Genomic DNA, 6,326 nt, shown 5'->3' with positions numbered 1-6,326 from the left:
ACCTTCTAAGACAGTGGTTTTCAACCTGTGGGTCATTACCAGTTTGGGAGTTGAAATTCCCTTTCAGAGAGGTCGCCTAAGACCATCGAAAAACCGCAAACATTTACATCATGATTCACAGTAGCAAAATTACAGTTATGAAAGAACAACAAAAAGAATTTTATGGTTGGGGTCACCACGACATGAGGACCCCAAAGGGTCGCATTATTAGGAAGGTTGGGGATCCCTGGGCTAAGAGGAGATCTTTCCTTGGTGTCCTCTCCTTTTCCTCTTTCCCATCTCCTGTGTCTCTCCTCTCTCTCTCTCCCTCCTGTTGTACATATCACGGAGAGTCCACAGAAGGACACAAGGAGAAGGCGCTGTCTGCAAGCAGGAAGCGCCTCACCAGAGACTTTGCTGCCATCGAGAGCTTGGACCTCCAGCCTCTAGAGCGCAGAAAAGAAACACCGTCTCTACTGGGACAAGGAACTTGATGCTTTGATCAGATGGTTCTGGATGCTGCTGTCACACCTCCCATATCATGTGCCCAAGCCCCCCTCCACAGGATCCACGATCCTAACTTTCCCATCTTAACACTTTCAGTGATTAAAACCTCCCCCAGCCTCACACGGGAGCGCACGACCTCTGATCTCAGCACTTAGGAGGCAGAGGCAGGAGGAAATCTGTGAGTTCCACACCAGACCTGTCTGCAAACAAGTTCCAAGCTGTCGAGAGATACATAGTAAGACCTTGTCTTAAAAAAAAAAAAAAATCCTGTGCTCGCTTCGGCAGCACATATACTAAAATTGGAACGATACAGAGAAGATTAGCATGGCCCCTGTGCAAGAATGATATGCAAATTCATGAAGCATTCCATATGTTTATTTACAGGCAAATGGTGGGAACTAGCAAAGATCACCCTGAGTGATGTATCCCAGAAGCAGAAAGACATACACGGTATATACTCACTTATAAGTGGATATTAGACATATAATCTAGGATAAACATACTAAAATCTGTACACCTAAAGAAGCTAATCAAGAAGGAGGACCCTAGGTAAGATGCTCAATCTTCATTCAGAAAGGCAAAGGGGACGGACATCGGAAGAGGGAGAAAACAGGGAACAGGACAGGAGCCTATCACAGAGGGCCTCTGAAAGACCCTACCCAGCAGGGTATCAAAGCAGATGCTAAGACTCATGGGCAGAGTGCAGGGAATCTTATGAAAGAAGGGGGAGGTAGAAAGACCTGGAGGGGGACAGGAGCTCCACAAGGAGAGCAACAGAACCAAAAATTCCGGGCACAGGGGTCTTTTCTGAGACTGATACTCCAACCAAGGACCATGCATGGAGATTACCTAGAACGCCTGCACAGATATAACCCATGGCAGCTCAGTCTCCAAGTGGGTTCCCCAATAATAGGAACAGGGACTGTCTCTGTCATGAACTTAGTGGCTGGCTCTTTGATCACCTCCCCCTGAGCAGGGAGCAGCCTTACCAGGCCTCAAGGGAAGACAATACAGCCAGTCCTGATGAAACATGATAGGCTAGGGTCAGATGGAAGAGGAGGAGGACCTCTCCTATCAGTGGACTTGGGGAAAGGCATGGGAGGGGGTAAGGGAGGGAGGGTGAGACCGGGAAGGGATGAAGGAGGGGGCTACAAAAAAAAAAAATCCTTTTTCTGTTTTCCACTTTTATTTTGGCTCCTTTATTAGCTTATTAAGGATGAGTAGCCAGACCTGACTTGGCATACGTTGTGACCCTCAAGTTTGATAACACTTGTAGAGCCCTTTGACCCCTTTCTTGGTTTTGGTGTCCACCTCTTGTGTTTCTTTCCCACCATCCTCTGCTACAGCATTACTCTGGGAGCAAAACGTGGCCATCTTAGGATTCCCATTTAATTTTATTTTTTATGTGAATTAATGTGAAGGTGTCAGATCCCTTGGAATTGGCATTATAGACAGCTGTGAGCTGCTATGTGGGGGCTGAGAATTGAACCCAGGTCCCTTGGAAGGGCAGACAGTGCTCTTAACCACTGAGCCATCTCTCCAGCCCCTAGGGCTCCCATTATAGGGAATGCATCTTATGTTCCCCATCTACTCACAGCCTTTCTCATGCTCCCTCACTTTCAGGTCCTACTCCTTCCCCTGAAGCACATTTATTCATTCACTAGTCATTCATTGATGTCAAACCTCCATTCACACATTCAGCGGTGTAAGACACACAAACTCAATCTTTCCCTTTAAATGGAACGAAGTCCCAATCCTTGCCTCTTTCTCTCTGAAGCACCCTCTTAGCACAGTCAAACCACAAACATCTGAAGGAACACACTTTGTAAAAGTAACTTTTATTCTCCTGAGGTAATTGTTTTGGAGGATTTCTGCCTCCATCTACTAACCTAAGTCTAGACGTGGAAGCTTCTAGCCGCTGTACAATTTAATCTAGGCCTAGAATGCTTTCAGCCTTTGAGACTTACTGCTGAATAAGCTCCCCCTTTCTAGCTCTTCTGAACTCCAGATGGCTGCTGCAACTCAGCTGTTCTGACTCAAACTCTTCTCCAAGCTTCCTCTCCAAGCTGACTGATTCAACTTGGCTTCTCTCTGTTCTCACTGAATTGCTCTGCTTGGCCTCAAACTAACTCTGGCAATCTGTCCTAATCTTCTGGTTCCTTCTCATTCTCTAGCTCATTCTGTCTGTACTTGTGTCTAGCTTGTGTTCTCTCTTCAAGTAAAACTCAGTAAAATCTGTCTCAGTAAAACTCTCCCTGTAAAACTGCCCTTCCAATAGCCTGATTCTAGGTTGCCCACTAACCTCTGACATCATCACCTGCCACCTGCCAATGTTGCCAAGTGCGTGTTGGATAAAAAGGACCCTCCCCCTTGTTCCTCTCTCTCACTCCTCTTTCTCTCTTACAGGTGTGCTCTCTCTTTGTTTCTCTGTCATTCTGTCTCTCTCTCTCTCTGGGGTGCGCTCCCCTCTCTCTCCCCCTTTCTCACAATAAACCTCTTTCATACCAGGATCTGTTGTGTGGCCTTTTAAATATAGATTATATAAAAAAACTACTTCTGACTTCCACAAACTGAACTGCCATGAACTCAACTCCACTGAACTGTCCCTCAACTCACCGACTCAACCAAGCTGCCCGCACATAACTCAGAGATCTACACGCCTCTGTCTCCTAAGTGCTGGGATTAAAGGCGTGTGCCACCACACCTGGACCTAGTTTTTCTTTACTTGAAACTTGCTCGAAACCAGGCTGGCCTTGAACTCAGAGATCTGCTTGCCTCTGTCTCCTGGGATTAAAGGCTTGTCTGTATTCCAGCTGGATAACACAGACCTGGAAGGTCTTTGGATGTGATCTCACCAGAACAGCCATGTTCAGAGTTAAAATTCCTCTACAACACTTAATGGTCAGTTTCTCCCTGGTAGGAGTTAATGACCCTCCTCAGGGGTGCTCCTTGTTAAAAATAATAAAAGCCTCAGGTGGGCTGAGAAATCGCACAGGTCTTGACTGTTATCACCTGCGCCTGTTGGGTTCTAAGATGCTGCTGATAAATAACATCAATACATCAACTTCCCCTGATATTTACCTCATTGCACCTGCTGGAGACCTGACCTGAAGATGGAATCTCCCATCCTGAAAGTTCCCTCTTCTGCTCTGTAAAGACCCAACTCCCTAGCAACCTGGTGCAGCTTTTACTCCCAGACGGAAACTGCTGGTCTTTAGTGTTCTGATTAAATGTCAACCTGGTTCTAGGGAGGTTGGTCTCCTCTTTCTCCTAGTTTCATACAGCCTTGGTCAATCCTGATCTAACTCTTGATATCTCATTAGCCAAGTCCATTGCGTTTCCTAAAGAAAGCATCGCTGCTTCTGTGTCAGGAGTCAGTGCCTAAGAGACAGCCACGATTTACACCCCCATTTCCCTTCTCTGGGTCCTTCTAATTGCTTAGGCCCTCGTGTTGAACTAGAGGGCATGCCATATAAATATATATAAAAAATCCAGCCCACAAACAACAGGTGCTGGACAGAAATAGATGATACCATTACAAGGCAATTTCCTTTCTGAATAGTATTTGGCAGCGGAAAGAGCACATCTGTCACAAATTTTACAGCCTTGGAGGCTATGCCCTCATGCTGGACCCCACCTCTTGCTTCCTGGGTAACACTAGAAAGGTAAATATTAGCTTTGCCATGAATTCAAGTTACCAGATGGCAAGGAGGACATATCTGGGCTTTGTTGAGGTCCATTCAAAGAAGCTATTTCCTTCCAGTCAAAAGAATAGAGCCTAAGTCTCACCTCCAGCCCTTCCTGGGGATGTGACTTTCTAAGCCACCCCAGGCATTACATACTATTGTCTTCTCCCTCCAGCTGGGCCTGTCAGTCACCCGGTTAGAGTCCAGTGCTTTCCCCTGGAAAGCGGGCTCACCTGTAGACATACTAATGAGGAGGGCTAATATCTCTTATTGAGATGATGTGAGGCTCTTCTTCCCAGGAAGCCCCTCCCTCGGGGCAGACACACTCAAGCTTCCATTATACAGCCCTCTGGAGCCTGCTAGCTTTTCTGAGTACCTCAAAAAAGTCTGACTTTTTTTCTTTTCCTTCCTTCCTGTCTCTTCTTTCTGACACTGGCCCAAAATTCCCAGCATGTTCCCCCTTACTCTGGACTTTCTCTATCTGGGAAGCTCCCTCCTGTTGTTGCCTGCCAATCTCCATTTCAAGAGGCATGACTTCCTACTCTTCCTCTTCAGCATTTTCATCCTCCATCCAGGCACATGCCCACATTACCAACTTGCCTTCACTGTTCTCTTCCTTGAACTTTAATACTGTCCTTGACCTTTGACGTATGCTTTAAATTTTTTTTGTGTTAAATTAAAGAGACTAAGATCCCAGAACACCACTCATTTTCCTGGTAACACTAACATTTCTCTAGAAGCCACCTTCTTAACCCCACCAGGCAAGAATAACCATTACCACATTTTTTGAGACGAATGTGAAACAAGCTTTATTAAACACTGGCCAGGATGATGGGTCCTGGCCAGGTCCATACCTGGGATTCTCAGAGAATGGCCGAGAACTATGTTAGTCGGGTGCTTATAAACCCACAAGGCTACCTACGTCTCACCTTTGTCCAGCCGGGGCAGACACACATTCTGACGTACTTCCTGCCTATGCTCCTCCCACCTGCCTGTACATTCTGTGCAGCTGTAACTCTAAAGAGTTTTTCCTTCTCCAGAAAACAGCAATGGCAAGTTATGTCCCCACATTGCATCATGCTTCCTGTTCTAGTTAGGATTATTATTGCTGTGATAGAACATCATGACCAAAGCAAGATGGGAAGAAAGGATTTACTCGGGGGAGGGGGCGAGGGGGGCTATACAGTGGGCGCATGGGGGGTGGGTCCTTACCAGTGCCTCCCATGGAAATTTTCATATGAATTTTTTTCAATTTCTGTGTAGAACGGTGTTGGAATTTTGATTGGCATTTCATTAAATCCGTAGGTTGCTTCTGGTAGGATGGTCCTTTTCACAATATTAATCCTATGAGTCTGTGAACATTGGAGATCTTGCCATCTTTTGGTATCATCTTTAATTTCTTTCAGCAGTATCTTAAAGAATTTTGTTTTAAATAAGTCGTTCACTTCCCTGGTTAAATTATTACCAGCTTAGAGGTGTTTGTTTGTTTGTTTGTTTGTTGTTTGTTTTTTGAGGTTGTTGGGAATGGGATTGTTGCTTCTCTCTCTCTCTCTCTCTCTCTCTCTCTCTCGGTATGTTTGTTGTTAGTATGTAAGCAGTCTACTGATTTTTGTATATTAATTTTAAAACCTGCTACTTTGCTGAAAATGTTTATCAGCGGTACGAGTTTTATGGTATAGTCTTTTGGGTCATTTAATGGATAGAATAATATAATTTGCAAATAAGGATATTTTGACTGATTCCTTTCCTTGTCTTATTGTTTAATCTAAGACATCAAGCAGTATATTGAGTATTCGTCAAGAGAATGCACTAGATTTCTTGAAAGGTAGGTTAATCATTTTTAATTTGAACTAAAATTTTGGACATTTTCAGTCTTTATATCTCTCCAGTTTCTTTTTCAATTCCATTTATTTTGGCCAATTTAATGCTGTCCTACATTTATTTAAGACTCTTCATTTTTCTGTTTTTCAGATTGTGTAATCTCCATTGATTTATCTTTATTCTGCTGATTTTTCTTTCTGTCAACAAAAAATACCTTGCTGTATCCTTCTCATAAAAATAGCTTCATATAGAAATAGCTTTTAGCATCATTCCTGGGTAATCCTTTTTCTTCTTCTTCTTCTTCTTCTTCTTCTTCTTCTTCTTCTTCTTCTT

General features: G+C 44.3%; 1 non-coding gene across 1 annotated transcript; it reads left to right on the top strand.

Annotated features, from left to right (window-relative positions):
* Window positions 1-755: 755 nt before the first annotated feature.
* On the top strand, window positions 756-862 carry LOC129677812 (U6 spliceosomal RNA). Its single transcript, XR_008720268.1, has one exon. It is a non-coding gene; the product is annotated as a U6 spliceosomal RNA (small nuclear RNA).
* The last annotated feature ends 5,464 nt before the right edge of the window (window positions 863-6,326 follow it).

This window comes from Psammomys obesus, unplaced genomic scaffold (assembly GCF_907164565.1).
Source record: "Psammomys obesus unplaced genomic scaffold, mPsaObe1.curated_primary_1811, whole genome shotgun sequence".
In the NCBI taxonomy this organism is placed as follows: Eukaryota; Metazoa; Chordata; class Mammalia; order Rodentia; family Muridae; genus Psammomys; species Psammomys obesus.
Note: the sequence above shows the minus strand (reverse complement) of the source record. Positions and strands in the feature narration are given on the sequence as shown.